Raw genomic sequence first — 6,373 nt, 5'->3', positions numbered from 1 at the left:
TGGCCTCCAGTGTCCCCCCACCCCGTCCCCCCCAGCCCCACCCTCACAAGCCCTCTGTTGTCTGTCCCCACATGCATCCCCCTCTCCCTTCCCCTAGTCCTCCTACATGCCCCTCCCCAGCCCAGCCTGAGATTAACTGGCCTGACCCCTCTCACAAAGGCCGGGCCTGCCCACCATTGTCTTCCAGTGGCAGTGGGTAGGGGGAAGGGGTGGAGGGGCTGGCAGTGGGCCCGGAAAAGGAGGAAGGAGGAAGGTTGCGGAATTGGCCCCAGGCTGCAGACAAGCCCTAGGGAGAGGGGTGAATTGGGGCTTCGGGGACCATTTGAGTCTCAGCCACTCCTCAGTTTCACCCCTAGAAAAGTTCTTGTTTTTATCCTAGACAAAGCATTACCCAATGTATAAGGGGAGATTCAAACCCAATTCTTCCTTTTATATTTATATATATTAGTCCATACACTGAACCTGAGAGATTAGAAGAACAGCTATCATCCCATTCCATAGATGAGAAAACTGAGGCTGGGGGCGGGAGGTGATTGGAGTCAGCTGGGTCCAAGGGTGAAACTTGGCCCTGCTACTTGCTCACTTACTGGGACCTGTAGACATTTCCTCTGGGCCTCAATTTCGTCACCTATAAAGTGGGAAGAACCTTGGTCCCCAGTTCATAGTATTATCCCAAAGGACAAATGAGAAAGCTATTGATAAAGGAGAGCTTTTGTGACTGTCCACCCTGGCAGAGGTGCCAAGTATCCTCTCTGCACAAGCTTCATGAATCAGCTCCAGCTCCCACCCTCTAATCTCACAGCCTGGTCTGGAAGACAAACATGTAGACTGAGTTCTGTCCTGGAAAGCAAAAGAGGCTGGAATAACAATTATGACAGCTTCCCCTTACTGGGCATTTATTCTGTGCCAAATGTGGGAACAAATTATTTTTACATAGTAACTCACTCCTCAGACCCTTATCACATAGATATCATCAGCATCAGCATCATCTCACTTTCCAGATCAGGAAACTGAGGCACAAACAAGTGAAGTAACAAATGAAGTGCTAGGAAGTGGCAGAGCCAGAATTCCAACCCAGGCGGGCTGATCCTAAGGCCTGAGGTTCTCTACCCGATGCTAAGCAGAGGTAAAGGGCTGGGGTGGTGGAGCACCAGGATGTGATCCCAGACCCTGGGTCTGGAAAGGCTTCACAGAGGGCAGTAGGCTTAACTTAGGTCTTAATTGATGAATAAGAGTTTACCAGTTGGGCAAGGAGAGAAAGAACATTCAAGGTAGTGAGAACAGCATATGCAAAGGCACTGAGAGAAGTCTCAGCATGGGGATGGTGAGTAACGCACTGTGCCATCTAAAACAGGGTTCATGTGGAGGACGGCAGGAAACAGGTTGGATGGGCGGGCCAGGTGCTTCATTCTGACAAGCCTGTTGCAAAAATTGGGAAGTCTAACTTCTATAGATAACCTTGCATGTCATGCTCAGGAGTTATGATTTTTCATGTTGTTATAATACCAGGGCTAGCATCTTCCATGTGCCAAATGCTTTATATCAATTGCCTTGTTTCTTTATTGCAACAACCACACAAGGCAAGTACTGTTTTCCTGTTTTTCAGATGAGTAAACTGAGGCTCAGAGATACTAAGTAACTTGCCTAAGATATACAGCTAGGAGGTGATAGAATTGACCATCAAACCCAGGTCTGAGCCCAGAACCCAAACTTAATCACTGTGCTTGCTGTGTCCTGGTAGGCGGTGGGGAGCTTTTAGGAAGTTAGTCTTAGGAAAGGAATTCTGGCAGTGTATAGAGGTTCAATTAGAGCAGAGTGGAGTTGGAGGTTCCATCTGGAGCTTTCATCTGAACTGGAGGAATAGAGAAGGATGGGGGGAAAGGCCCTTCCTCATCCATGGGGATGGAAGAGAGGGCCTCCTGAAGCCTAAGTAATAATAATCTTAACAATATCAACTATTAAGTGCCTCTCCTGAGCCAGGAACTTCCCACGAGCCATCTTCTATTCATACGATGCTGTAGGGCAGATCTTGTTCATCCTATTTTACAGATGAGAAAGCTAAGGCTCAGAGAGGTTCTGGACCACACAGCGGTGACCCAGCAGAGCTGGTACTGGCCCAAAGTCCTAGCCTCCCCCTCAAACCTCACTGCCAGAGATGGTTGGGCTACACATCAGACACCAGCTCTTCCCTCTGCACATGGCTTAATATTCCCTGAGGCACATATGGAAATGTCTTTCCATTTGGACCCCAGGAAGTGGCTTTGAGCTAAGGGAAGTAGAAAGGAGATGAGGAAGAGTGAAGAGATGTTGGAGAGGGATGAGCTCTAAGGGGACAGTCTGCATTTTTACCTGTTACCTCTGAAGAGTTACAGGATAGGGTTAGAGGAAGATGAGTGCATTTAATTATCTTAGCCCATAAGTAGACTTTCGCTTCATTTCCAAACTTTAGGAAGTCCTTCCTGTTATCTAATTCCCATACCTCCTAATGGACTCACAAACAATCCTAGTTGCGGTTCCAAGGAAGAGTCCCCGCCTGTGCACTGCACTTTGAAGAAATAACTTGTCACTTTCCTCATGGGGTAAGAAGTCAATGGCTGGGGAATCTGGTGCCTACTTACCTTTGTGTTACTGCATATCCAGAGGTGGGTGAGAGTGGCTATGTTCCCAAGTTACCCTACTGAAAGAAGGAAAAGAACTAGGCTCCTCAGCAGACAGGGGAAGAAATAGCAGAGTCTGGGGTTGGAGTGAGGGGGAAATGTGCTGGGGCTGCAGCCTGAAAAACAGACCCAGGGCTCTTGCCTTGAAGAGAGGAGATCTCTGAGTTTTGGTAAAATTAATTCAATTCCTGGGTATCACAGCCAAGAGTATATAAAAGAATTCATATCCTTGCCTAGATTAGAAATTGTGTGAGCCCAGGACCACCCTTAAGGGAGAGAATTTGAGGAGGGGACTGGAGAGAATTCTTAGTTAAAAAATGACTTTGAGGGAGGGCGCCTGGGTGGCTCAGTTGGTTAAGCATCCGACTTCGGCTCAGGTCTTGATCTCACAGTTCATGGGTTCAAGCCCCACGTCAGGCTCTGTGCTGACAGCTCAGAGCCTGGAGCCTGTTTCAGATTCTGTATCTCCCTCTCTCTCTGACCCTCCCCTGCTCATGCTCGCTCTCTCTCTCTCTCTTTCAGAAATAAATAAAACATAAAAAATTAAAAATGACTGAGGGAAAAATTCTGGCTTTAGAAGCAAAAAACGGTCAAGTTAAAACCTGAGCCTTCCTGCTACAAAAGCAGGAATACCTGGGGCAGGCTTGTTCATTTATCTGACACATTTTCACTCATAGCCTACCATGTGCCAGGCACTGTTTGAGGCTCTAGAATATTTCAAACAAAAATACTTGCCTTCGAGAAACTGATGTTCTAGCTGGGAGATAGGCATCATTTACATCAGTAAATTATATTTATGTTAGAAGGTGGTAACTGTTAGGGAAAAAGGTTCATGACAAAGTATCTAGGTTGGGGGGTGGAGGTTGCCATTTTAAGTTGAAGATTAGGGTATACCTCATTTGCCAGAGCAGCATTTGAACGAAGACCTGCAGGGGATGAAGAAATTGGCAGTATGAATATCAGGGAGTAGCCAGCAAACAGGCAAGCCAGTGGGCCAACAGGGCCAGTGGACTGGAGGTATCCAGGGAAAGCAGAAGCAGGTGAGGCTCTGAGTGGGAATGGGGAGAGGCACAGACTGCATAGAGTCCCATTGGCCTTTGGTATTCTCTGGGAATAAGATGGGGAGCCTGGAAAAATTTCCAGTAAGGGAAAACATGATCAGGCAAGTGTTTCAAAGGATCACTGTTGCTCCAATAGGGAGAATAGACTGGGGCTGGGGAGGAGAGTAGGGGTGAGAGAGTAAATGTGAGGGAAGAAGAAGGGAACAGGGAAATCTGGTAGTTGCTGAATCTGGCTGAGTCTCAATTTTCTCATCTGTCAAACAGGAATAAAAATGTGTCCCAGAAGATATGCAGTAAAAGATTTGTGGGTATATCCCCAGTCTTTAGCAGATGAGGTTCAATGAAGTCTCATTGAGTGAAAAAATGAATGACTGTCTTTCTAAGCCCTCCTCACATATATAGCTCCTACCCTAAGCCCTGAAACAGCTCCTTAGAAGGGTCTAGAAGCCAACAAAGGTGGGTTCTTATCTGATTAGCCACTCCTCTTCATCTGTAAAATGGGGTTAATAATATCTACTCCCCAAGATAATTGTAAAGATTAAATAAAATAAGGTGTGTAAATCTGCATTGCCCAATTGGAAGCCACTAGCCACATATAGCTATTTAAATTTAAGTTAATTAAAATTTAATAGAATTTAAAATTTATTTCCTCAGTCACATTTAGCCTTATTTCAAATGCCTAATAACCTCATATTGGCTAGTGACTACCTTATTGAATGGAACAGAAATAGGACATTTTTATCATTGCAGAAAGTTCTTACAGTGTTAGTCAAAAGCACCCAACTCAGGGCCTGGCCCAAGTCATCAGGACAGTAAGTGAGTGCCACCATTCTTGGAGGACTCAGGCAATGAGACTAAATATTCTTCCAATAGCTTGCCAGAGGCCATCCATTTAATGTTCTCCAGGATTGAATCTGAAAATGAAGAATGGGGAAGAGTCAGGAGGTCGTAAGGGCAAAAGGAGAGAAGGAGGAGGAACAAGTTCCCTGGATAACACGAAAAAGAATTGGTGTTAAAGATGCCCAAGGGGTAGAGGTGAGTGGAACATTGTGTCTGGGGCAGGAAAGAAAAGAAGGCCAAAAGGGGGGGAAAAAGAGAGAAATAAATTCAGGTACCCTAGAGCTTGATCTCAGGATGAGTCTTCATTGCCTGTCCCTAGAGCATGAATGCAACTTTTGAGATCCTTAATCTCAATAATTTTATTATTGAGTTCATTCATGCCACATTTGTTTCTTGAGCACCTATTATGTACCTGGTCCTGTCCTAGGTACTGGGAGTCTACTATTAAAAAAAAAAAAAAGCCTCCACCCACAGGGGGATTATGTGTGAATATTAAAGAGAAAAATAAAGCAAAGAAGGAGAGGGAAAGTAGGTGCAATTTTTGATGGGGTAGTCGGGAAAAACTTCTAAAAGAAGATAGTGTTTTATTTTTGGTTGCCAAGGGCTGTGGGGGTTGAGAGGAATGCAGAATGGCTGCTAAATGGGGTGACGAAATGTTCAAAATTGATTGTGGTGATGGTCACAACCCCATGAAAATACTAAGAAACCATTGAATTGTACACTTTATTTTTTAAGTTTATTTATTTATTTGAGATAGAGCGAACATGTGAGTGTGAGTAAAGGAGGGGCAGAGAGAGAAGGAGAGAGAGAATCCCAAGCAGGCTCTGGCACAATCAGTACAGAGCCTGATGTGGGGCTTAAATTCACAAAACATGAAATTATGACCTGAACCGAAATCAAGAGTCGGACACTCAACTGACTGAGCCACCCAGGCGCCCTGAATTGTACACTTTAAATGAGTGAATTACAGCTTAGCAAAGCNGTGGCTCAGTCAGTTAAGTGTCTGATTTCAGCTCAGGTCATGATCCTACAGTTCATGGGTTCCAGCCCCACATCAGGCTCTGTGTTGACAGCTCAGAGCCTGGAGCCTGCTTCAGATTCTGTCTCCCTTTATCTCTGCCCTTCCCTCCTCATGCTCTGTCTTTCTCAGAAATAAATAAACATTAAAAAATTAAAAATAAAATAAAATAAAATTGAGCTGCCTGGCTGCCTCAGTTAGTAGAGCATGCGACTCTTGATCTCAGGGTCGTGAGTTCAAGCCCCACATTAGGCATGGAGCCTACTAAACTAAGTAAGTAAGTAAATAAGTAAGTAAGTAAGTAAATAAATAAATAAATAAATAAATAAATAAATAAATAAATAAATAAAGTCACCCTGCCTGCTTCACCAAAAACAGCCTGAAGGGACCAAATGTGGAAGCTGTGGTCATCCAGGAGTGAGAGGTCAGCAGCTCGGACCAAGGTGGAAGCAGTGGCATGATGAGAAGTGCTCAGATTCTGGATTTATTTTGAAGGCAGAACAGACAGCTTTGCTTCTGAATCAGGTATGAGGTGTAAAAGATCCTTGTCAAAGAGGAATCCAGAATTTTGTGCTCAAGAAACCAGAAGAGTTTAAGGAACCAGAGGCCTGGAAAGGGAGAGGGGCTGGCCTGAGGGCAGCAGTCACCAAGGGCCACACTGGGACTCTGAAAGAAAAAATATTATTAGTTAGATTCATAGATGCTGGCCTTTGACTTTGAATTCTAACACTACCACATTGCAGAACCTCTCCCAGCATCAATCCCACAGCCTGCCTTCTGGGAACTACAGAAACTTA

General features: G+C 45.0%; 1 protein-coding gene across 1 annotated transcript in view; it reads left to right on the top strand.

Moving 5' to 3' along the window:
* Positions 1-6,040, top strand: part of CDK12 (cyclin dependent kinase 12) — a 94,444-nt gene extending 88,404 nt beyond the window's left edge. Inside the window, exon 18 of the transcript XR_013338840.1 lies at positions 5,955-6,040. The gene's annotated coding sequence lies outside the window, so the exon portion shown is untranslated. The remainder of the gene's footprint in view (positions 1-5,954) is intronic.
* The last annotated feature ends 333 nt before the right edge of the window (positions 6,041-6,373 follow it).

Source organism: Crocuta crocuta, unplaced genomic scaffold (assembly GCF_008692635.1).
Source record: "Crocuta crocuta isolate KB4526 unplaced genomic scaffold, BGI_CrCroc_1.0 scaffold68, whole genome shotgun sequence".
Taxonomy (NCBI): domain Eukaryota; kingdom Metazoa; phylum Chordata; class Mammalia; order Carnivora; family Hyaenidae; genus Crocuta; species Crocuta crocuta.
Note: the sequence above shows the minus strand (reverse complement) of the source record. Positions and strands in the feature narration are given on the sequence as shown.